General features: G+C 33.8%; 1 long non-coding RNA gene across 2 annotated transcripts; it reads right to left on the minus strand.

Annotated features, from left to right (window-relative positions):
- Positions 1 to 516: 516 nt before the first annotated feature.
- On the minus strand, positions 517 to 26,622 carry LOC144372920 (uncharacterized). Of its 2 annotated transcripts, XR_013432735.1 has the most exons (4): positions 26,573 to 26,622; positions 16,180 to 16,243; positions 15,816 to 15,922; positions 517 to 658 (listed from the first exon to the last, which is right to left on the minus strand). It is a non-coding gene; the product is annotated as an uncharacterized LOC144372920 (long non-coding RNA). The 2 variants fall into 2 exon arrangements; XR_013432736.1 differs by lacking the exon at positions 16,180 to 16,243 and having other exon boundaries at positions 26,573 to 26,593.
- Positions 26,623 to 26,671: the final 49 nt, after the last annotated feature.

Genomic DNA, 26,671 nt, shown 5'->3' on the forward strand with positions numbered 1-26,671 from the left:
AATTTATTCCTTAATCACATCATCATCCCACGGGATTGCTTTCAGGGCATGGATGTTATGGACGCACCCTACTTCCCTGTCCCCTGATTTTCATCTGCCTCTGTAGGACTCACCTAAGTAGATACCTCAGTAGCACAGGAAGAAGAAGGGGTTGAAGCAGGAGAGATGGGAAAACAGGACATTGGGCTTTGTGGAGAGAAATGAATATAGACTGGGTAGGAGAAGGTGAGGGGTGCTATTGTTAATCTACATCCTGAAGGCTGTAGCTGCTTTTAAGGATAATGTGTATGTTTAGTCTGCACGTTAGATGGAATCTGAAGAGCAAAAATCTATACAAACTCAAAAGCAAAAGTGAGTGTATAAGTAGGAAATATTTTTTGTAAGTCTTTCGAACTATGTTCTGTTATGATCTCTTCTAGGATTTTGCCTCATTATAGAATGCATTAAAGTAAGTTGTCACATATACAAGATCATCCCCTGTCAAAAACTTTGTCCCATATGAGAAAAAACATAATGCAATTTGCCAGTTATTTACCCTTTACACTAACCGTAATATAGGGATCGATGCACTGTCCAGCGTCTTTCAGACCAATTTTCTCAATCCTGATAGTGAGTAATGTCATTCCCGGTTCTGATGGCAACCTTGGTAATAAAGTACCTGGCAACAGAGAAACCTCAATAAAAGTTAGCTCCACCAATAATGCAGAGTAAATACTTTGACAAACAGAAGATATAGCCTACCTCTTAGGAACTAGCTAGGCATTATGTATTTTTATTTCCAAAATTCATGAACATCTGATGTTATACATTTTTAGAAAAATATTTAAATTTACACATAATATATCTGCATTTTCCAACCATACAATCACCTTTAAGCAGAAATAATAATTTCTATAATAATAGTATATAGTATGTATAATAAAAGTATGTTAAAAACATCACTTGAGGAAGCCCAATGATACATAATAGTATAATATGCTCACATAATATTTATATTCAATATGTACTTCTATATTATATTCAGCATCTTAATATGAAGTGGTAGAACAAAGACAAGAAAAGCTTTTAAAATACTTGTTATACTGTTCTAAAGTCTGAGACATTTAATATCACAGTTGATCAATACATTCTTCTCTTTAGTTACTCCTAATAAAGAAAATAATTTACAATTTGATATTTATGTTTTAATTTAACTAGATAGTCTAACTTCTATTCTTCATTCTATTTTGTATGATTTATTCCCTCAGAAATTAGTACTATACAGACTGACATATAAAATGGCCATTTGTATAACTGAACATTTTTTCCAAAACCAACTAAAATTTTTAAAACTAAAACCCACCCAGAACAACATGACAACATTCACCCACCAAGAACATATGAAGGAAGAAATCAACTGTTCAGTATGTTCCCTTTTTTGAAACTACCAATAGAGAACAGATGCAAATAAGCTGATTTTAATCAAGTATGTATACAGAACCTCAAAATACACTTAACAAAAGATTTTGGTTGATGTTTTTCAAGTTTCTATTCAACAATGTGTTATGCTACTTTTAATGATGAGTTATTTGAAATACATGAAGTAATCAACACACTACATTTGAAAATACACATTTGATTGATGGCAAATGTGGCTTGAGGAAATTTTGGGAGGTGATGGGAATGTTCTGAACTTGTATAGTGATGGCAGATGCAAAACTCTATAGAGGTGTCAAAATCGATGAATTTTATACTTACAGAAGGGAAATGTTATGAAATGCAAATTGTACCTCAACAGTGCTGTTAAAAATGTATTACTTTCTAATTTAAACAAATATGAAGACAATACAGACAAATGCAATAATAGGAAGGCCTGGAGGCTGCATTCCACTGTTGCATTAACAAACCTAAATGGGCTCAGGCTGATATCATTAAATATATACATAATACATTTTATGCATCTTCTTTGATTGACAAATGAGGGTACTTTTAGAAGAGGGGCTTGTACCTGGACATCTGGGATGAACTTCAGAAAATTAAGAAACACTTCTGAAATTTTATGAAAAATGTGAATATGTATACATTTATATTTATATATATACATACATATTCATATGTATGTATATCATATATGAATTTTTCTGCAGAAAAGTTCATTCTATTATGTAGTACATGGCTGTATAAATATGCTACAGTTTATGTACACATTCTTGTGTTGATAGACATTTGAATTACTTCAAGTGTTTGGATATAGTTAACAGGCTATTATAAATACTCTTCTAACATCTTCTAGTGCCCATAAGCACCCATTTCTGAAACAGGGGAATCACTAAGTCACCTGGCATGTTACCTCCATACCTACTATGTAATGACAATCCATTTCCCAAGGTGGTTGTGCCAACTTTTATTCCTAGCCCAAGTGCAGTAGTGTTCCCATTGCTCCACATCCTCACTAGGTACTGTTTTCTCAGATTCTTCATGTTAGCCAATTTTGGTATAAAGAGATCAATCATTTTAATTTGCATTCCTCTGAAGATTAATAAGGTTGAGCACCTTTTAGAATAAATCAAATGTATGATTTCCTCTTTTCTGAAGTGTGTTCAATTATTTTGCTCGATTTTCTATTGAGATGTCTATCTTATTGAGCTGTAGGAGGTCTCTATTATTTTGCTGGACAAATGTTTTACAAATAGCTTCTTAGTAGTTTTCCTTTATAAAGACTTTTTGTTGAAGTAGAGCATATACATTTTAAAATGCGCAAATTGTTAGTACAGTTTGCTGAACTTCCACAAAGTGAATACACCTGTATAACTAGTATCAGATCTAGGAAAGATATGATCAGCCTCCTGGGAGTGTCCTTCCCCCCACCCTATCCAATTCACTCTTTCAAAAGATAGCAACCATTGCTAACTTCTAACACCAAGTGTTAGTTTTGAATGTTAAGAATGACTTTTCTCTGCCATGGTGTCTTCTGATTATGATAAATACTTACTGCTAGTAATATTAAAATTTCTTAATATCTTCCTTTACAATCAGTGCTTTTTATGTCATATTTAAGAAAACTTACCCCACTCCAAAATCATAAAGGTATTATCTTGAAAGCATAGTTTTGCCATTCACACTTAATTCTATATGTCACATAGAATTATTGACTACGGTGTATAGTAGGAGCTTTAATTTTATTCAATTTCACATAAATACTCAATTGTCTCAGCACTACTCATTAAAAAGACTGACATTTTCCACCACTGATCTGCAGTCCCACCTCAATCATAAATCATGTGGCAATCACTTTCTGAGTTTTCTATTCTGTCTTACCGGACTGTTTATCCTCTTACCACTAATACAGTATCTTAATTCTACAGCTGTATAAAAGGTCCAGGAACTGCAATAAAAATTCAGATGAGTTTCAGAAAGAGTCTATCTTTATAAACTGCTTCTTCTAATTTATGAACTAGTATATATCTTTACATTTTAAAAATCATAACAATTATTTAATAGAATTTTATTTGACCTAAAAGCCTTCAGAAATAAAGACCTACAGATCCAGGGAAAACTCCTGTTTTTTTGTTTATGTTCCATGAAGAATGTATGGCCATGTAGAAATGACTGGAAAAGGGGGTGTGAGCTAATGGTAAAAGGCTGCCAGGGTCCCAGCAAGCCCTGTCTGGTCAGATTCTTCTTGGCCTCTCTGTATAGCTTTCTTTCCTACTGGACCTAAGGCAGGTCCTGTCTGGAATGAGGGTTTGTAAGGGAGGGGTAAGGGAGGGTAGGGGGACAGTAAGGGAATAGCAGGGAGGGAAGGAAAGAGAAAGAGAGAGAGAGCGCTTTCTAGGTTTTATGACTGGCTTTGGGAGAGAAGAATGAATGGACAGGAGGGCAGGAGGAGAGCAGAGGCTTTGCTGCTGAGGTTGCTTTTGGGATTCCAATCTCCTTCAGTTAGAAGTTCTCAGCAGGCCAAAACCTCACCCTTTGGGCTATCATATTCTGATCTGACCCTGCCCACCTTCCCCCTCTCTCTCTCCCTCCTCCTCCCTTTCTCCTTTTAAGAAGGGAATGTGTAGATCTTTCCATCTTCTAAGATCTTCTTTGATTTCTCTCTTTAGGGTTCTGTAGTTTTCATTGTATAGATCTTTGACTTCTTTCATTGATTCTCAAGTATCATTTTTTTTGAGGTTATTGTGAATGGAGTATTTTCCCTCATTTCCTTCTCAGAGGCTTTGTCACTGATATACAGAAATGCCTTTGATTTATGGGTATTGATTTATATCCTGCTCCTTTGCTGAATTCATTTACTATTTCTGGAAAGATCGACCTTGCTCTTGGATAGGCAGAATTAATATTATCAAAATGACCATACTACCAAAAGTGCTATATAGATTTAATGCAATTCCAATCAAAATCTCAATGGCATTCCTCATAGAAATAGAAAAAGCAATCATGAAATTCATCTGGAAAAATAAGAGACCAAGAATAGCTAAAGAAATCCTTAGCAGGAAGAGTGAAGCAGGGAGTATTGCTATATGAGACCTTAAACTATACTACACAGAAATAGTAACAAAAACAGCATGGTTTCAGCACTAAAACAGACTAGTAGGCCAATGGTACAGAATAGAGGACACAGAGACTAACCCACAAAATTACAATCATCTTATTTTAGACAAAGGTGCCAAAAACATGCACTGGAGAAAACTGGAAATCCATATGCAACAAAATGAAATTAAACTCATAACTCTCACCATACACAAAACTTAACTCAAAATGGATCAAGGACCTAGGAATTAAGCCAGAGACTCTTCGTCTAATAGAAGAAAATAGTAGGCCCTAAACTTCTTCATGTGGGTTAGACCACAACTTCCTTAATAAGACCCCTATGGCACAAGAATTAAAACCAGGAATCAATAAATGGGATGGATTCAAACTAAAAAGTTTTTTTGTCAGCAAAAGAAAACAATCCGTGAGGTGAACAGAGAGCCTACATCCTGGGAGAAAATTTTTACCCCTCACACATCAGATAGAGCACTAATCTCTAGGGTATATAAAAACTCAAAAAGCTAAGCACTGAAAAAACAAGTAACCCAATCAAAAAATGGGCCAAGGACTTGAACAAACACTTCTCAGAAGAGGATATACAATCAATCAACAAATATATGAAAAAATTTTCAACATCTCTAGCAATCAGAGAAATGCAAATCAAAACTAAGATACAACTCCAGTCAGAATGGCAGCTATTATGAAGACAAACAACAATAAGTATTGAAGAGGATGTGGGGAAAAAGGCACACTCATACATTGCTGGTGGGACTGCAAATTGGTGCAGCCAATCTGGAAAGCAGTATGGAGATTCTTTGAAAATCTGGGAATGGAACCACCATTTGACCAAGCTATTTCTCTCCTTGGACTATACCCAAAGGACTTAAAAACAACATACTACAGGGACACAGCCACATCAATGTTTATAGCAGCACAATTCACAATAGCTAAACTGTGGAGCCAACCTACATGCCCTTAAGTGGATGAATGGATTTTAAAAAATGTGGCATATATACACTATGAACGTTTTTAAAAGAGAATAAAATCATGGCATTTGCAGGTAAATGGATGGCATTGGAGAAGATAATGCTAAGTGAAGTTAGTCAATCCCCCAAAAACAAATGCCAAATGTTTTCTCTGATATAAGGAGGCTGACTCATAATAGGGTAGGGAGGAGGAGCATGGGATGAATAGATGGATTCTAGATAGGGAAGAGGGGAGTGAGGGAAAGGAAGGAGGCAGGGGATTAGCCTCCTAATGAATGTGATGGACATCATTATCCAAAGAACATGTCTGAAGACACAAATTGGGTGTCAACCTACTTTATATAGAGAGATACGAAAAATTGTGGTATATATGTGTAATAAGAATTGTAATGCAAAAAAAAACAAGTACATGAATAACGTGAATTGGCGTGAACATACTTTATACAAAGTTAAAAAAAATTGTGCTCTATATGTGTAATAAGAATTGTCCATTGTCGTGTATTAAAAAAAATAAAATCAATAAAAGAGAAAGAAGGGAATGGGGAGTGGGTAGAGAAAAACTGTGGAATGAACCCAAACTAACTTTCCAATGCACATATGTGAATACACTATAATGAAACTCATCATTTTGAATATCTATAAGATACTAATTTTAAAAAATGTAAATAAATAGATCAGTAAAGTGGATGAAAGGGAACAGTGGGAGGGAGGATGAGGAGGGTGAAGGGACTGAACTGGAGCAAATTATATTCCATGCATTTATAATTAGTCCAAATGAATCTAATGTCAAGAATAACTATTATGAACAAATGAAAAAAAGAATAATGACTTCACTGTTTTTATAAAATGCATTCTCATAAACAATTCAATTGAGAGAAATGCAAAAAGTAAAAGAGAATGTATAATTCAACATCTCACAAACCATAACAATTATTAAGTCACTCTTCCATCTTTTTCTCTAATTTCAAGATGGCTCCAGTTTCATTTTCTTTTGATATTCTTTTATTTTTTCAACAAAGGTTTATTTTCTACATAAAATTCTTATATTTCTTTTGTTGAATTTATAATAAGGTCCTTGATATTATTTAATACTACTATAAATATTATAATAGTTCATTTTCTAAGCAACTATTACTTGTTTGAGATAGAATTGATTTGTCTGTACAGATTTTATATCCAGGAACCGCATTATCTTATTAATGAGTTATGAATAGGTTTTTGCATATATTCTCTATATATTCATAAATATGCAAATAAAGAACATCCCCCTTTTATATTTCATTTTCTTGTCCTAGTGCAGTAGCTAGGGCTTCCAAAACAATGCTGATGAAAAGAAGTAATAGATAATCTTGTTTTGTTCAAATTCATCATTAAATGATTTTGGGCTGTAAATGTTATGTAGCCATGTTTTATCAAGTTAAGGATGTTTTTCTGTTCTTTGCCAACAATTGTTTAAAATCAAGGCTGTATTTCAAATTTAACTGAAAACTTTTTCTGCATTGTTGACAACTTTATGAAATCTTTCCCCTTAATTTGCTAATGTGAACTACCTTGATAAATTCTGCTAACAATAATTTGAAAAATCACTCATTAGTTCAGGGAGATTTTCTGAATTATTTTCCACAGCATCCTATGTTTATTCAGTCAATCTTCATTTGGCAGTTACATTATTTCTATTTTTTTATCATTATAAAAAACACCTAAACAGAGAATCTTGTGTATATGCATATGTTTTCCCCTCTTTTTCCTGTATTTTGGGGGTGCATCTTCAGAGTAAATTCTCAGGAATGGGATTGCTAAGGAAAAAATATGTACTTATATTTTGTTAGAGAATGCTCAATTCCCCTCCAAAGGAACTGTACCATTTTTCTATTCCCACCAGTGATTAATAAGTATCTATTTCCCCTAAGACTCTCCAACAGTAGCTTTAATTTATGTTTTTATTAAAAATAAAGTTGAGTATCTTTTTATATGTTTAACGGGTATTTTTAAAATGTGTGTGTGTGTGTGTGTGTGTGTGTGTGTGTGTGTGTGTGTGAACGCTCACGCGCTTGCTCATATTGTCTGTTCCTCTCATGTATTCTGCTTTGGTTATTACAATTAAAATTTTTCTTTATACATTAAGAATGTTGGGTTGGGATGTAGCTCAGTGGCAAAGTGTCTGCCTTGCATTTGCAAAATCCTGGAATCGAACCCCAGTTCTAAAAAAGACAAAAAAGAACCCACCCCACCCCACCCCCAAAAACCCCCAAGAATGTTACCTCTTTTATGTATTACCTCTTTACTACCTGTTTTGACATTCAAAAGATGATTGCTTTACAACTTTCAAAAAGTCTTTTTGATGTTAAGATTATTTTTTGCCAAGTTGATATTAAACTTGTTGTTACTTTGGGGTGAGTCAATTTTATAAGCTGTCATTATCTAGATCTTTCAGTTGAAATGGTAGGGCTGATGCTACATTCCTTACCAACAATCTTTTTGCCTGAGACTACACAGTAAGGTTTAATGTAATCATTATGCTTCAGATAATTTAATATGGAGGCAGTGATTTCAAGTCTGAATTTCTTGTTTAATTCAAGGTAGAATGTCAAACATTGTGTTCCATAATGAAGGAAGCTGACTGTAATTAAGATCATAGATTACATAGAAAGGTGCCTATTTAAGGTGTTTCAGAATGCTCTATGATGTGCTCTCTCTACATGGTCAACTCCTACATACTCAGTGAGTCCTAAATCTGGCCAGATTTATTGAACTCCCTCAGCCCTTCTTTTTTGCCAACCTACGACATTGGTGCACATCTCTAATCATAATCATGTGCTTTTGGCTCTGTCTTGCTGACTACACAATAAGCATCCTGAAAGGTGTGGGAACTGTTCCTTTTGTGGTATGCACAAAGAATAAACAGATCTTTGTTGAAGAAATATTTTATTGAATGAATGAATGAATTTCCAGTTCTATAGGTTATCATGCTCTAGTAAACAAATGGCTAGAGAATCTATATCAATGAGTGAAGAAATAATAAACATAAAAAAAGATCAAATACTAGAATAATACCATACCATCTGTAGCTCCCAGGTAGATGAAAAAGGGTGCATGTTTTTGCATCAAAGATAGAACCATGATAGTTGTAAATTGAGCCAATGCATTAAAAGGAAGATTTCTAAGTGAAGAATTAACATATCCAATTACATAGTGTAATATGAGAACAAGTCAACTACATTCATAAAATTCGAAGACTAACAAGGATAAGAAAGAAATCACTACACACAATCCAGTGTAAACTGTGCTATTCCAGCTAAATCATCTGCTCTCAGATCTAGAGCAAAGATCAGAAGAAATGTTCTTCCACATGGAACTGCTATGTAAATAAGAAATAGCTAACACTTGTGAGTATTTGTGTTGTGCCACATACTATCCTACTCCTCTCATCTAATCCTCACAACAATAGTTTAGTTCTATTTTTCAGAGGTGAAAAGTGAGGCATAGAAAAACAAATTATCCATAATCACACAGCAGTTTTGCTACAGAGTCCATGCTTTTAACCGTCATGTCTCATTTTAACATTTTTATTTTAATTGTCCCTAAAGCCTTAAAAGGAACTGCAGGAGAACCTCCCCATCTCAAGCTTCTGCAAAGTTCCTTTTGCCATGTAAACATAACAGTCACAGGTTCCCAGGATTAGAATATAGACATTTTTGTGAGGCCACTATTTGTGCCTCATACTTTTAAATATGGAAAACTCTAAATAGCTACAGCTGTCCAAACCAAGTTTTCAATAACATCCCAGGGATGTTATTGAGCTGTCACTAAGAACTCCCAAGTAAGGGATTGATTAAAAAATAGTAACATTTGAACTTTGTACACTGAGCAGTGCACATTCACAGGAATGGACAGAGACCGAGTAGCCCAGATAGCAATATGATAGGTCTTTAACACTCATATAGCAGTGAGCAGCAGGACTGTGTTCATTTGGTTAATTCCACTTTCAGTTTTTACTGCAAGACAAAGGAAGCCATTGGTAGCTGGTGAGCCCCAAGTTGTACTGAACACAGAAAGCACGTCTTTTTCTGACTTATCTGCCCCCAACCACCTCTTATGCATCAACCAGAGCAAGCATGCTCTCACTGGTGTCAAAAAGAGTTGGAAGGAATTACTGAATTCAGTGTGATTTTCTGTGAGAGGAAGATTCTAAGCCTAAACCTAAAGACAACTCTGATAAAATAATGACAATGAATTGGAAGGTTTGGAACCATTTTACCACACTACTGTAATAGGGGATACCAAAAAGTCCATCTTGTTGATGGAAACTGTTTATTAACAGGTGGTACTTGGGTAAAAACTTAAGTTGCTCTATTTCATTGTGCTTCATCTGTGGAAAACAATTTATGAAGGTAGCTATGGATCCCCCAAATGGCTGTTTGTTAAACATAGACAAGTTTGTTTAAGAATGTTTTAAAAACTGTGTAAAAGCATCTGACCTAGCCAAGAATGTTACAGCAACTGCCACTGTGGAGAGGAAAGGGAATTGTGCAAGTAAGGCCTCTGCCTCTGCTGGGCACCCAACAGCACTGACACAGACCGAGCAATGAAACACCACTGTACCTGCAACAGGTACAGAAAAACAATGGGAGAACATCTGAAGCCCCTCACCCCCCCCCGCCCATAACTTCTTTGTTCCAAGAGGGTGCTGAGAAAAATGAAGGTCTAAGTATCAAGTAGGATGGCCTCACATTCAATAGTCTCTGTGTAGCCATAGAGATCATGGAGAATCAGACAATAAAAGGACCACCAACCCGAGGATGAGTCTGGAGTGACATGGATATGAAGGTCCGTGGGATCCTTAAGGCCCTGTCCTCACATGCAGAAGAGGAAGTCATTCTTTTCTTTCAACTTTTTATTTTTGCTTTTTAAAAATTTCTATTGTTTATATCTCATATCATACCATAAGGACAATTTCTAGTCCAAAATTGGAAATGGCATGACAGTCTTTGTTCCAAAATAGTACATTATTGTCTAGGTAAGAACATTAAAAGAGGAAAATTACCAAAGATTATATTTTTTTAAAACACTGATTTGAATTTGCTTTTTACATGATATTGTACAAATGTTTGTCACAGGCATTTACTTCAATAAGAGGTGAGTCAGTCTTCATTTTGCCTTGGTGCTTGGTGAATTAAATGTCATGAATAAGGAGTACAAAATTTGTTGTCCATACTTTTAGGACAGAGATGGACCTGATATCTAAAATGTAAACTAAGCATTATCATATGTGTGTGATTATATATTTATGTCTTCTTTGTTTTAGATTTATCATACTTGCAATTAAATTCAGATGTTTGATACTACCAATTCAAAGTCTGTCACACACATTTTTAAGTGCACATTTCTTTGTAATTTTAAAATCCAATAAAAAGGATATATATAAAATAATATTTTCTATTATTTTGGGATAATTTTAACATAATTTAAAATAATGGTATTGTCAAATCATTATTTGGTCATAACATTTTGTAAATGGCACAAAACATGAAATGGGTCTTAAAAATCTAGCAAGAGAAAAATTTTGCAATTTGTACTGCACATCTGCAATTTGTACACACATACAAATTGTGTGAAAATATGAAAACACATGCACAATTTCTTTTGGTTGGTAACTGATTAGTAGTTGAGGAACTGCTCCAACCTTTCAAGATAAAGAGTAAAATCATAAGAAGTTTATTCACTTTGAAATTATATTAAAAGTTTGATAAAAATCTTAGGGGTCATTAGCATTCAAACAATAATATTTCTAGGTCTGTCAAAAATTATACTTTATTAAAGTTGTTTGTATATAGGTTATATGAGTATATTCTTGTTTTTATTTTCTTTATTGACTGGTACTAGAAATATGTATTTTTCTATGTTCAGAAATATGTGATTTGGATAATGGCTGAATTCTTAAGTGTCACCATCATATCTGGAAAAAAATAATAAATACTCTCACAAAACCTAAGATGAATCAGTGGGTATATGCTTCATACACAGATGCCATTTAGCATGCAAGGAAGAGTTACTACAGGTGTTGGGTTAAAAATTTGAGTGGCCAGAGGACTTTCAAGAAAAAGCAGGCCTGGGGCTGGGGATGTGGCTCAAGCGGTAGCGCGCTCGCCTGGCATGCCTGCAGCCCGGGTTTGATCCTCAGCACCACATACAAACAAAGATGTTGTGTCCGCCAATAACTGAAAAATAAATATTAAAATTCTCTCTCTCTCCTCTCTCACTCTCTCTTTAAAAAAAAAGAAAGAAAAAGCAGGCCAGATGTTGCTTAGAGCCTTGATGAAGAGCCTACTCAATAGACATTTCCTCTGAACCAATTTCTGCAAATCTCTGGAGAAAACCTTTTGACTTCAAGTGACAAGATTCATGGATTAAAAAACAAAACAAACAAAACAAAACAAACTGAGCCAGACATAGTGCTGCATGCCTGTAATCCCAACAACTTGGCAAGTTAAGGCAAGAGAGGCCAGCGTGGGCAACTTAGCAAAACCCTGTTTCAAAATAAAAAAATAAATCAAAGAGCTGGGGATGTAGCTAGGTGGTAGAGCATCCCTGACTTCAATCCCCAGTACTACAAACAAACATGTAGAAACAAATTATAAAAAAGAAATCTTTCAAAACTGCTTGAGAGTAATAGAATATTAACAAGCCTTAAAACTATTGAAAAACAGCTAGGAGAACTACCAGATAACATTGAATGGTACTTTCCTTTCCTTTCAATATAAGTACATGACTGGATGAGGGACTCTGGCTCTGACTGTTTGGCTCAGTCTGAGAATTTGAGACTTTGAGAGAAAGGATGTGCTCGGAGAGCCAGAGTCTATCTGCACACTTTGGTGGTATTTACTGTTTAACCATAAATATATTCTGAAATTCTGTGAAATAAGGATGCCCTAATATTCATGGAACAGCAATGAATATTTTGTTGCAGTTTTCAACTTCCTATATGCATGGGTAAGAAAAAAACTGCACTTTAGCTGAAAATGAAATACATATTTGCTTAACTCTCAAGTTCAACTCAGAATTGAATATTTATGCAGGAAAGAAACAAGTACAGGTTTGATATTAAAGAAGTAAGATTCACTCTTCATTTTGAGTTTCAAAAAAACATTTTTTGTACATATCTAAGACTATATAAAAGATGAATAACCAATACAAATCTAGAATAATGTTGAGATTGCTAGGCTTATGTTTAGGTCACTCAGAAACGTTTTTTTTAAATTTTGTCTAAAATTGTGACATGGCTATTTGTGCACGTGGTACTAGGAAATGAATGTAGGGCTTCACACAGGTGAGGCAAGCACCCTACCACTGAGCTACATCCCTAGTTCTTTCTATTTTGAGACAAAGTCTCTCTAAGTTGCCCCCACTGGCCTCAAACTTGCAATCCTCCTGCCTCAATTTCTCAAGTAGCTAGTATTATAAGCATATAATCCTGGCCAGCTATTTTTTTTTAATTTGTATTACTTTGGTTTATCATTTAGAAGCTTTAATATTCAACATGATAAATAAATTTTCAGGTAATAAATAATAGGTTATAAATTTTTATCCTCTATTTAAATGAAATCTACTGAGATTACCTTAAGAAAATTAAACTACTATTTGGACTTAAGCCAGTTAGTGTTTAAAGCAGTACAAAAAAGTTACTGTCTTATGAGAATTGAAGGCTTTGAAAATGATAATAATGTCAAAGAAAGGTTCAACAATTTTTTATTCTTTTCAAGAAAGGTTGGATAAAAATCCATTTTTGATTTTAAATGGGAATAAACTACTCTTGATCATACCATATTCATATATTATACTTTATCTCATTAGCTTAACAGTAGTAGTGTTTACCATGTGTGTTTGTCAAAACTTATAAAGCTGTACATTAAAAAAGATGCCTTTTATATATGTAAGGGACACCTTAATAAATCTTTTTTTAAAAAGATCACAATAAGCTAGATGCTATAGCACAAGCCTGGAATCCAGGTGACTTGGGAGGCTGAGGCAGGAGGATCCCAAGTTTAAGACTAATCTCAGCAACTAAGTGAGGCCCTAAGCAACTAAGTGAAATACTGTCTCAAAATAAAAAAATAAAAAGGGCTGAGGATGTGGCTCACTGGTAAAGTACCCCTGTGTTAAATCCTCAGTACCAAAAAAAAAAAGTACAACAAACTTACAATTATATAAATTACATAAAATAAAGGTAATAAAAATGTTATAATTCTTAGAAGCACCCTGCCATGATAATGTAGACACAACAGCCTTATCACGAATGAAATCTTGGATGTCCACAGTATAACAATTTTTTCCCATTCTACAATTAAGTTAAAGGTCAAATTGTCCTTCAATGACATTTTCAATTTTATAATGACACAGGCCCTGGAAAATATGATCAAAAATCAAATATAGCCAATTGAACTATATGTACTCTTTCTTACTTTGAGGAAAATAATTCATGGAATAGAAAGGTTTAGTGAGCTTTCTGTATCTCTGAAATAAAATACCAAAATGCTATATCAGAATAAAAAAATCTAATTACTTTGGGCTTAATCTTTCATAGCAAATAGACTTAATTTACAGAGTTTCTTTTCAACTCAGCAACCTGAACCCCATAAAGACCTGTCCATTTCATGACTTACATCATCTGCTTTAAGGATCTTGTTTGCTACAGAAGTATAACTAGTGAACAAATAACCAAACCCAGAAATTTATAGAACTGGAATCTATTTCAATTACAGCATGTGGTTTGAAAAGGAAATAAAAAATGCAGAAAAATTTTAGCAAATTTATTTACCTCATCATCTCAGCAATCTTGAATTTCCTACAAATATAACAAGTAAAATATAGCTCTTTATTCATAAAGACAAGCAGATTGGAAATAATTACCTTGTACCAAAGAAACACTAACAATAACATTTTATAGTGATTGTAATTTTTCTAATAATCCTATGGTGTAGGACTGTTAGCATCATTTATAGGTGATAATGAAAATACAGTAGCCACCACTACCCCAGCAAATGAAAAGTATAATGCCAAATGATTTGTATGTGGTGCCTAATTTTCATTGTAACCCTATGAATTAGACATTGTCAACATCTCCTTTTATAAAGAATTAAGTACAGTCACTTAACTACTGATTGGCAGATGTTAGACTCAAAAGCGCAGGTATCTTATTGGTCTAAGCCTATACTGTTTATATTTCAAACGTCTTCTACCAAAGAGTATTTAAATTACTGGAATATGACTTTAATTATGAAGTTTTCTGGATGATATGTATATTATATTTAATTATACCATAAAGCATAGAGTCTTTTAAAAAATGCATCACAATAGTACAGTGCTATTTCTACACTTCCAAAAATGAACTAATTCATCAGAAGTAAAAACTGTGCACTGTATAAGAACAGAAGAAAGTATAGAAGTAGAAGAGGCAAATAATTTACTCAGGGTGCTTGACTAGGGTATTTTACAACCTTGTCAAGATCTTCCAAAAATAAAAAGGACTTGCTATGTATTCTTTATTTCCCTGTTAAGGGCAACTGTTTAGTATCTATTCCTCCAGGTCCAGGTTTCACAATCATATATGATTATTTAAAGAACAGCTAGATATATAAAGAAAAGAATTAACATAGCAAACAGTTACTCTTGAAAGCCTACTTACAATGTTGGTCTATGGCTAGCATCTGGGAACCTGGATTTCAGCAGGATTCCCATGATGCCCTGTTAAGAAGATCACTGTGCCTAAACCGTCCATGCAAACAATATGGTTTGTGCTGAACACTTGCTTTCTTCCTGGAGTCTGTAGTTTTGGTTCATGCTAACCCCAATAAGTGTCTTCTGCACTGAATCTCTACAGTGCTTCCCCAATAGACAATATTTTTTCATTTCACAGGTGTGAAAGAATGTTGAGAGAATCAAATACATATTTGACTCTGCTGGGAGAGGACTCTTAGAAGTTTGGTTTCCTCTGGAATTTGCCTGTGTGCCTTTACCCTTTGCTGATTTTGTTCTTGTGTTTTCTTGTTGTAATGACTCAGAATACAACTGTGAGTACAGCTATATGCTGAGTCCTGTGGGTATTCCTAGCCAATCACTAAACATGGGATGTTTTGAGGATCCCTGACACAAATAGTAAGATACTTTCACAATAAACCGATAGCTACCGCTAACAGAATGGCCATGATAATTTGCTTAAGATTGGCAAACCTGGAGATGTTTTACCCGCCACTAACAAGTACAAAAGTAAGTTCCAAACACCTGACCTTGAATTATATAGTGTACATTTTTTGTACCCACCAGGCACTCTAGCAGGAAAAGAATTAGGAGACCCTGCTCCAGCACCACCTTCTTCTTCATCTTCTTCAAATTCCAAATGCTCTTCCTCACCAGGGGCTAAAATTCTCCTATATAAAAAAGGACAGAAAAATTAGTGAGCTACTCCACTTAATACACCAGCTAACCCTCATAGCCACTAACTTCCCAGATAAGATGCTGATTATTAGGTTGATGTTGATATAAATGTCAATGTCAATCATCTCATTGCTACCAGTCATATCACCAATACCAAATTTGATAGGGAAAAAATACAGAAATATTTGAAAAACAGGCATAAAATAGATAATAAAATCAGAAGACAAAATATGGATGCTTATTTATTTACCTTAATGGGCTAGGCTGAACATCAAATGGAAATTCTTTATTATATGTGAGAATATTTTTTAGGACTAGAATAAAGACATAGACAAACATTAGTCTTATATCTTAGTCTTACATGTTATGTAAGTCTTATATATTAGTTAGTCTTATATGTTATATCTTAAATTGATACTTTTAATCATATTTTATAGTGTATTAAGCACACATTAATATATGTATTTTAAATTCCGAGCTTCACTATCATTTTAAGACTCTGCAATTGACTACTGAGTGTCTTAGCAAAATAAAAATGTCCATAGTGGACTGCAGGTACCAGTATTTTCAGAGTACTGTAAGATCTCCAAGGAAAGTCTCAGAGCCCTCATAGAAAATGAACCATAAAATAGTTCTCCAATGTACAAGGTCCTAGGTGATATGGGGTACCAGTGAAAGAGAATACCTCTTCTCCTGAAGTATTTTAATTAAAAGATTGATACTGAAGATGACTAATTAAAGAGAAATAGATAATCACATCTTATTCTTTATCCTAAATAGATTTCCCTCAATACTTATCACACTGGTAAGGTTTGTAGCAGCAAGGTTATAATTCCAATATTCCTTTTATGATGAAATTTATTGTATATGTGTGCACACATATATACATGCATATATATATATATATGTGTTTGTATATATATATATATATATATATATATATTTACACGTGTGTACACACACATACACATACACACACACACACAGCAGACTTTCTCCTCAGGGAAGTCATCAAACAACATAATGCTATCACTTCTTGTGTCCTGGTTGATTACTTTCTGGCATGTAAGCCTACAGACAGATGTTCTACAATTCTATCTGTATCTGGAAAAGTATTTTATGAAATTTATTGTTTCATTTCCCAATTTATGGGTTCCTAGTGACTACCTGCAATTATTTTAAGGTGAATATTTAGCATTATTAATTGGGCAACCCATGGTTTTTACTCTAATTACTCAGACTTTAATTTTGGAGTCTTGCAGATTTCAGTTAAAAGGAGTATGGCATATTGGGTTCCTAAATAAGGAAATTCAAAAAGAACAGGTTGTAATTACATTACTTATTCCAATAGGAGTCAATCATACAGTGAGAAAGAAGTTGGAAACTTGTACCCAGATTCTCATTACTCACTCTTATTCTCTCTCCCTTTAGCTCTTCTTCATCCTTTATCTCTTTCTTCTTCTCAACAAATGCATACCGAGTACTCACAATGTTCCAATCACTGTTTTAGGTGCTAAAGATACACAGTAATCAAGAACTCATATTTGGACCTTAGACCTTACTAAGGAAAAGTAAACAATAAATATGCCAACAAATAAACAAGATAATGTAAGATGTGATTAGTGGTATGAAGGATACAAGCAGGATGCTGTGTAAAAGCAGAGAGAACCTGGTAGAGTAGCTAAGGTAGACAGGGTGCCTTTCAAAACTAAACTGTAAGAAGACATTTGAGCCAAGACCTGAGATGAGAGGAATCATTCATAAGTGGCTCTAGCATAAGGCTTCCCAGGTATTAAAGAACAGGCTGGAGCAACAACAAAGGTTCCAAGTAGGAAACAGTTTGCCTTATTCAAGGCACAGAAAGGACTGTGGGAACTTAAGTCTGACAAGCAAAGGGGAAGCAGCAGGAGATCAAAGTAGAAGGTTTAAACCAAAACCTAGCCCTACAATTACAACAATAACTTGAACATTTACATAAATACTCTAATCTCCCCAGTTCTAAAATGAGAATGCTACTTCCTTTACAGGCTATTGAGAGAATTACAGCCTAAATAAATGTATACAAAATGGCAAGGGAAAATCTAAAATGGACATTCACTCTCTCCATGACCTTTTTGATCTAGTTGACTAGAATCCTAATATTTCTTATCTCACTAAGAAGTACTGTTTATTTTTTAATACAAGAACATCTTTTCTATACTTCTGCATGATCATTGTTACTAAACTATTAAATCAACTCAATATTAATAAGTAATATTAATAAATATTGATCACTTACACAACAATGGAATAGATACCAAGAATGGGGAGCAGGTAACAAAAAGATCATGTCTCACTCATACCAGAAACAAACACACAGAAATGATCATATTTTAATAAGAGTTTAATGAAATGAGCAAAAAAAAATCAACCATTAAAAATGTATATAACAATAATTTTTAAAAGCTGATCCTGTTATGGTGGCATGTGTCTGTAATCCCAGGTACCAAAAGCCTGAGTCAGGAGGACTAGAAGTTCATCTGCCTAAGCAATGTAGGGAGACCCTGTCTCAAAATAAAAATAAAACAATAAAAGGGCTGGGGTTGTAGTTCAGTGGTAGAGTGCTTGCCTTGCACATGTGGCAATGGGTTCAATCCTTAGCACTACATGAAATGAATAAATAAAATAAAGGTATAGTGTCCATCTACAACTAAAAATGTTTTAAAAAATAAAAATAAAAAGGACTGGAAATATAGCTCAGTGGTAGAGCACCCCTGGGTTCAATCCCCAGTATGTCAAAAACAAACAAAAAAGTTGAAAAATATCTTGGTTATTAAGAATATCTTGGCTGAGTGTGGTAGTGCACACCTGTAATCCCAGAGGCTTAGGAGGATTAAGAATTCAAAGCCAGCCTCAGCAAAAGTGAGGCATAAGCAACTCAGTGAGACCCTGTCTCTAAATAAAATACAAAATAGGGCTGGGGATGTGGCTCAGTGGTTATCTTGCATTTGTATTGTAACAGAATAATTAAATAGTATTTTCATTTCTTTGGTATCAAAGCTCTGAAGAGGAAGTATTTGCTTTAGAATAATAGCTTTGTTATATTATTTTTACAAGTTAAAGTACTATGAAACATTTAATTTATGTGAATAGCTTTAGAACAAATTTAAATAGCTTTAAAACAAATTCTGTTTTACTTTATACAACTGTATTATAGGTTTACATTTTCAACAACTATGGAATAACAGATTCTATTGTTCTTTTAAAATAGCTTAAACTTTACATAGAGTTTTCTTTCTACCAATACTAGCAATGATGTCTTAGGAGGAATTGAGGAGGAGCTTGAATTTTACAAAAGACATTATCATAAGTATGAAGCATTGGCTGATTTGGTAGGACTTACACACTTTGGATCACTACATGGCAGACATCTGATGCTACTCCACCATGGAAAATTCAGCACTCCCAGCCTTTCTCTTGGAGCACAGACCTACCAACCTCCTGAAGCTAACCCTCAAAAGATGACACACAGGCAAATATCAAAATGCATTTTGCTTTTGGTGACTGACGTGTTTCATTTTCGTGGTAGGAAAATGGGCAGCTGCCTCAATTTTGAAAGGTTATTTTTTAAATTATAGGAAAAGATTCCTTCAAAACATTCAAATCTATTTAACTCAACACAATCTTGCCAAGTTCATACTACACTTAAAGCATTCAATAGGCTCTGGGGTGGGGGAAGAGTTCATTCAAATCTCTTTGAGGACTAAAACAAATACAAGTGAAAATAACACATGTGAGAATCTGACAATGGATAGTTAAAATGATTCTATACAGGAGAGGAGGCAGAGTTTAATTTTGCCTCTATAGAGACAGCAGAGAAAGCTTTCAGGGAGAGGTGGGATTTCTGTGAAGCCTTGAAGGGTGGCTTAACAGAAGGGAATTTTGCAGGGTGGTGGTGGGGAGATATGCTTGAGTAAGCAGCAGTACATTACTGCAATTAACATAAGAAAAAATGGCTCAGACTTTCACAATCATAGTTTTAGTATTTTCAGCAGAATTTAAAAGATTTCAAAATGTTCAAGTAAAGAATACATCAGCCTAATAAACCAGCCAAGAGCTAGTGATGTAGCTCAGTGGTAGAGGATTTGCCTTATATGGGAAATGCCCCGGGTTTGATCCCCAGCACCACACACACGCATTAAATTTAAAAAAAAAAAAACTTTTTTTAAAAGAAAGGAAACCAGTTAAGTTCAACATATTAAAAGTTAGAATTCACTATTTTCCTTAGAAGAGGCTTAACATTTTAAAAAGAAAGCTTGAATAAGTATACTTAATCTGAAATATTACTAAATACCAATTTGTAGAAAATATTTAATTCCAACTCAATAATTAACTCACAACAAGTGCCCTGCTTGGATAAATTCCAAATTACAGAGTCTACCCTACTGAAATACAGAATACTCACTTATGTTTCTTTGAGAAGCAACAGCAAATTAAAATCATCTAAAAAGATAACTATCAAGAAGGGAAAAGTACAAATGAAAAACATTATATAAAGTATAATAAAGTGAATCTCCAAAATACTCTTTCCATTTCTATTCCAAATCTTTTTTAAAAAGCCAAAAAAGTAATAGATTTTAACCTGATCTTCGACTAATACATGGGTCAATAATTTCTTAGGAATTTGAACTGGAGAGCTGTACTTAGGAATGATGTAGTACAGCACCACTACAGGTATTACTAACAGCATAGTGAAAGAACCAATCCAGGTGACCCTAAAACTCATTGCTGGGATTTACAAGCTAGTGTCAGTGTTGTCCTTAGCAGAATGTTACTGAGAGGATTCGAGTGCTTAGCATATAGATGCTATTCTAAAAAAAAAAGGCAATTAATGAAAGATCTTGTGAGGCAATAGAAGTACTTGAGTATGCTCAGAGAAAGAGAAGAGATAATAAATATATGAAATAAACATCCACAGTCTTTACGGCCACTTTGTGTATCTATAAGATTCTTAAATTTTGTTTGGAAACAAACAACTAATAGGAAATAGTGACTGAATAAGAAGCCAAAATCCTAATAATTTTTATCATAAAAAACTGAGGGCTGGTGACATAGTTTATGGTAAAGCACTTGTCTAACATGCCCAAAGCCCTTAGTTCAATCCCCTGCATCATCTCTCTCTCTCTCTCTCTCTCTCTCTCTCTCTCTCTCTCTCACACACACACACACACACACACACACACACACTCACACACAAACATAATTTTCAGTAGAACCACCATATAAACAACTGTTGCAATCTTTTATTTAAAGCCATCAATGTGTTTTTCTCAAAATAATCTTATATGTAGCCAGTCATAAAAGATCATATATCATATGAGTCCATTTAAATAAAATGTCTACAATAGGACAATTTATAGACAGAAATCAAACTAATGGTTTCATAGGGCTGGGAATTGGAAGGGATTTTAGGGGGATGGCAAGAAGTGAATGACTGCTCATGGGAATAGGGTTTCTTCTTGTGGTGATGAAAATGTCCTAAAATTGATTGTGGTGATGTCTGCATAACTCTTCCAATTTACTAAAAAAATTGAGTGATACGTTAAATTGGTGAATTGTGCTTTATATAAATTATATCTCAATCTTATACAAAGTATTTATTAATGCTTTTGAGAAATAAAGTTTTAGGTATAAAAAAACCCCAAAATTTGTGAGAAATATTACATTGATTAGTATCCTTATATACATTGGATATAGGCATAAGAACTATTTCTGAATATAAGTTGTGTCTCTTATAACATCTCCAACTCTTATGATCTAGGGCTGGAGATGTAGCTCAGTGGTGAAATACTTGCCTAGCATGTGTGAGGTCATCGGTTTGATCCCCAGAACCACAAAGAAAACAAAACTTTATGATCTGGATTACATAAAGAAACCAAAACTATTAAAATGACAGAATTCTTGCCATATTCAGAAGAATGGTGTTCTGAAGAAATGAAATATGATCATCTAAAACTGTGGAAAAGCCACCAGAATCACAACAAATCTGCTATGCATTCCTTTGTTGTTGTCTGTTGTTGTTGTTAACTTCTCTTTTCCAACCCAAACAACAGAAAATCAGATCCCCTTCAGTATACTCTGAGAATCCTTTTTCTATCCTGGATCTGCAATACAATCACATTTCAGCTATCTCAATAATATATGTCTTTGTTAGAATTGCTATAATGAATTAGATATTGGCAGTTTGTGGAATTTATAGGAACATTCTATTTAGTTCTTTTTTTGGCAGGGGGTACTGGGATTAAACTCAGGGGCACTTGACCACTGAGCCACATCCCCAGCCCTATTTTGTATTTTATTTAGAGACAGGGTCTCACTAAGTTGCTTAGTGCCTTGCTTTGCTAGGGTTGGCTTTGAATTTGATATCCTTCTGCCTCAGCCTCCCGAGCGGCTGTGATTACAGGCATGCGCCACTGTGCAAGGCTCTCTTTAGTTCTTAAATTAATATTTTATCTCTTACTCAAAGCATGTTTACATTAAAAGGATTGCACTAGTGTGAACTGAGATACACTGACAAATGTTCTGAGATTTAGGCCCTGCTCAGTTACTGGAGATTGAAGTGAAACAGGACAAACAAATCATTTCATTTCTTTCCTCAATAGAGAATGTGATCACAAGTCTGAGACTCCTTTCTGTTTGAAAATGCTTTGATTTTATGATTCCCTACTTAAAAATCTTACTTAGTTGGATAAATAAAATCTACTATTCCCTAGTCACATAAATGCACTGAGATGTGCAATCTTATCTCAATAAAAAAAGAGTACAGGAGCTGGGTTATAGTTCAGTTGGCAGAGCATTTGCCTTGCATGTGTGAGGTACTGGATTCGATCCTCAACACCACATAAAAACAAACAAATAAAATAAAGGTATTGTATCTGTCTACAACTAAAAAAGTTTTTTTAAAAAGGCTACATTAACTTACATTCATTCAGTTATTCACACTGTGCCTTTGCCCATACTGCAGACAGTTCTAAGAGAGCAATCATTTGAAACAGCAGAAAGGCTTTATTTGGGAATATCCTAACCAACAAGATAACTGAAGGAATTGTTTACTTTTTAAAATTTTGAAGAAGGGAAAAAATGGAGACAACAAAAAAACACTTTGTAATGCATTCCCAACATTCAGACTGTAGTTTTCAATAACATGTAATGTGAATGGGCATTAATAACTGTAACCTTATATTCTCTACTGGACTCTACTGAAAATGTTTATCAAAATAATTATAATCTTATTAAAGCCATTAAGACAAATTAAAGGTTAATTTGGATATTTAGATGAAGTACAACATATATATTCTATAATAAAGATTAAATCCAAATGGTAATTAAAAATACAAATATTGTAGGAATTTTAAAAGCACCAAAAAATAAGAGAAATAAATCCAATCACTTTCTGTGCTAAACAATCTTAATATTCACAACAGATAAAACTCTCTTCCTAAAAAAAATCACTAAAAAATATAAAACAAAACTTACTTGGTTCTAGCTTCTTCAGGTCCTCCAGTTTAAATTCTTCCTGGGACTGTGTGGACTAAATTTAAAATATGCATATTATATCTTTTCATTACAAAGATTTCACTGCACCCCATGTCTTTTAAATGGCAAGAATAAAATATTTAAAATAAATATATTTCTTGTTTTAAAGGTAGAAAATAAAAAGTTCCAAACTGATTTTTGGAATATTCAAGCTAATAGAAACAGAAAAAATTAGAATCATATCTTTTATTTCTACCGTTTACAAAGTATGAACTAAATCATTTAAGTGTGAGTTCAACTGATCAATTCCAATTGTTATAAAACCCTTCTGAGATAATATTGCTTTGGGCATGAATGTCTAATATCTTATCAGAACAATTTAGAATAATTCATTTAAAAAAATCCATTTATCTGTAAAGCTGCACTTCGCAATTCCAAGCATGTTGCAATTTTGCCTATGGTTTTCTGTAGGAAAAAAAATGCTATAAATCCCAAGATAATTTTAACTGTCAGTTACTAAAATCAAGAATTTTTATTTATAAGAGATCTATAGGGACTGGGATTTTAGCTCAGTGGTTGAACACTTGCCTCACATGTGTGAGGCACTGGGCTCAATCCTCAGTACCACATAAAAAAAATAAATAAAACAAAGATATAGTGTCCATCTACAATTTAAAAAATTTACAAAAGAGATCTATACTTCTTTAAATAAATTATTATTCCTTTTCTAGCACCTTGCAGATTTTAGAGAAGAGAATCAGAAGACAAAGGGCTGAGAAGTGGGAGAGAGATGAGTATATATTCTCTTCTAAACTAATATGCCACAACCAATTCTAAATCAAGTTTGGTTTGGTGATAGGTCTAGATATGATTTAATTATATATAATTTAATTATATATTATTTTAATTATATATAATTTAATTATATATAATTTAATTAGATATGGTCTGCAGTTACACCTGGCAGCCAGAAATGCCTCCTGGGCAGGTATTATAAATAATATGTTCCTCAGAAATCAGGCTTCCAGGAAAGGAGGAGGTACAGACCACTTCACAGGTAGAGGTCACTGGAGTTTTAGGAAGGAAAGACCTTTTAAAGTCACTTAAGAGTTCTCTAATCTCTCATTTCTTATATAAGGAAAACCAGGCCCCAGAGCCAAAGCCAGGATGCAAGACTTAAGTCTTCTGACTCTAGGTCTCAGCTCTCTCCCCTAGGTCTTGCAGCCTCCTGGATCTTTTGGAGTACAAGATCTGGGGGTCTTTATAACCAAAGACAAGCTGGACAGCTATAAATTAAAGAATCAATAGCATTATCAACAACAACTCTAGTCTCAGAATAATAAAGAAAATGAAGAAAAAGTTAATTTTTTCCTCATCACTTAACAAGGTTCATTTTTTGATATTAACCTGTTTGTTTTGTAATTTTAAAATGTTTTAGGAGGTCAAAAGACTTTAATCTCAGGCCATGTGGTTCACAGGTTCTACTCCTGAGCAACAAATGCTGGAGAAATCTAACTAATTGAAGGCAAATAGGTGACTAAAATATGGGATCATTAAAACTTTTTTACATTTTTTATTGTCTTCATATTCATAACATACTTCATTAACTATTAATTTATGTACCTGGATATCTAAGATTCTATTCATCAAGATTTAGATATTTTAAGTCTTAATTCAATGATGCCAGCTGATCACTTCCTAATCAGTTCCTAGATAGATTTCACAAATCTTACAGAAGTGGGATAGTGTATAGTCTTTGTTCCTTTCCTTAAGCATATCAGCTATTTCCTTTGTGATAATTATTTTCCAGGACTAACATCCTAAGTCTCTTAAATCTATTGTGGATATTAGCACTTACTAAGGAAAAACGAAAAACACCCTTTCAAATTGTAGTAACATAATTTTTTTTAAGTAGATTTTAAATATTTTAAAAATACAAATATATTTGGGCAAGAAATACAGCTAACCCTCTGGGGGCTTTTTCTCCCCAAACTCCTGGAACTAAGAATCAATAAACACAGGCCTATGGATTAAAAACTTGCTTAAGTTTAATTAAAAAGTTATGCAAAAAATTACTCCCATTTCCCCTTGTGCAAAAAAAGAAAAGTATTAATAAGACTGAATTAGGTCACCAGGGTTTTCACACTGCCTTTTCTTAAGAGATGAGGAAAAGGGGGATAGTAGAGGATAGGAAAGGTAGCAGAATACAACAGTTACTAATAGGGCATTATGTAAAATTGTGGCTGTGTAACCAATGTGATTCTGCAATCTGTATTTGGGGTAAAAATGGGAGTTCATAACCCACTTGAATCTAATGTATGAAATATGAAATGTCAAGAGCTTTGTAATGTTTTGAACAACCAATAATAAATAAATAAATAAATAAAAATAAAATAAAATTTATTCAAAAAAAAGAGATGAAGAAAAGACTAACACATATTTTTCACTATCTACAAGATTAAAAATTGACTTAACACTACTTACTCTGAGCCAGGAGAAAATGGGTGTTGTTTCCTCCCATTTCTTCTCTTCTTTTAGAATAAGTTACTTTAAAGTATCCCCTTTTACATAATCTCTATCAGGGAATCAACTTGACATACAAAAATTTTAATTCAAGGAAGAAAGAACAGTAGTGAAACATTTTGCAATCTTATATGTTTATTTAGCTGACAGATCTGTATGCCAAGTTCTTGACTTGACCTAATTTTTTTCCATTTGTTTTTTGGTTTTGGGGGTTTTGTGTGTGTTTTCCTTTTTGGTTTGAGAGGTGATACATAAAGAGTTATGAAAATTCAGAGTTAAGCATTGAGGTGGAATGCACTTATTCCCAATCCTTCTGTTTTTCCAAGTGACTCGGAACAAACTCCAGTCTATGGGTTACCCATGCTTTTCAACTAAAGTGTGGATGACTTCCGTTAGAGTTAAATAAGGCCTAAATAGTTAAGAAAAGAAATTCATTAAGTGATAAGTTATATATCTGTATAAATGTTCACTTAATGTTAGGCAAAGCATGATCAATCTGATTTTTTTTACTTAAATATAACAGTTTTTTGTTTATTTTTCTGCTTAATGGACTCAAGAGCAATTTCATTTGGAATTGAATATATCTAGATATTATTTGATGGTACCTTTTGCTCTTCTGTGAATTCAGAATTGTTGTGTTGAGCTTGGGCCTCTTTTTGTAGATGTCTTGCTAATCTGTAAGAAAACTTTTTTTTAAGGACTGA

The sequence above is a fragment of the Ictidomys tridecemlineatus genome, unplaced genomic scaffold (genome assembly GCF_052094955.1).
Source record: "Ictidomys tridecemlineatus isolate mIctTri1 unplaced genomic scaffold, mIctTri1.hap1 Scaffold_190, whole genome shotgun sequence".
Classification (NCBI taxonomy): Eukaryota; Metazoa; Chordata; class Mammalia; order Rodentia; family Sciuridae; genus Ictidomys; species Ictidomys tridecemlineatus.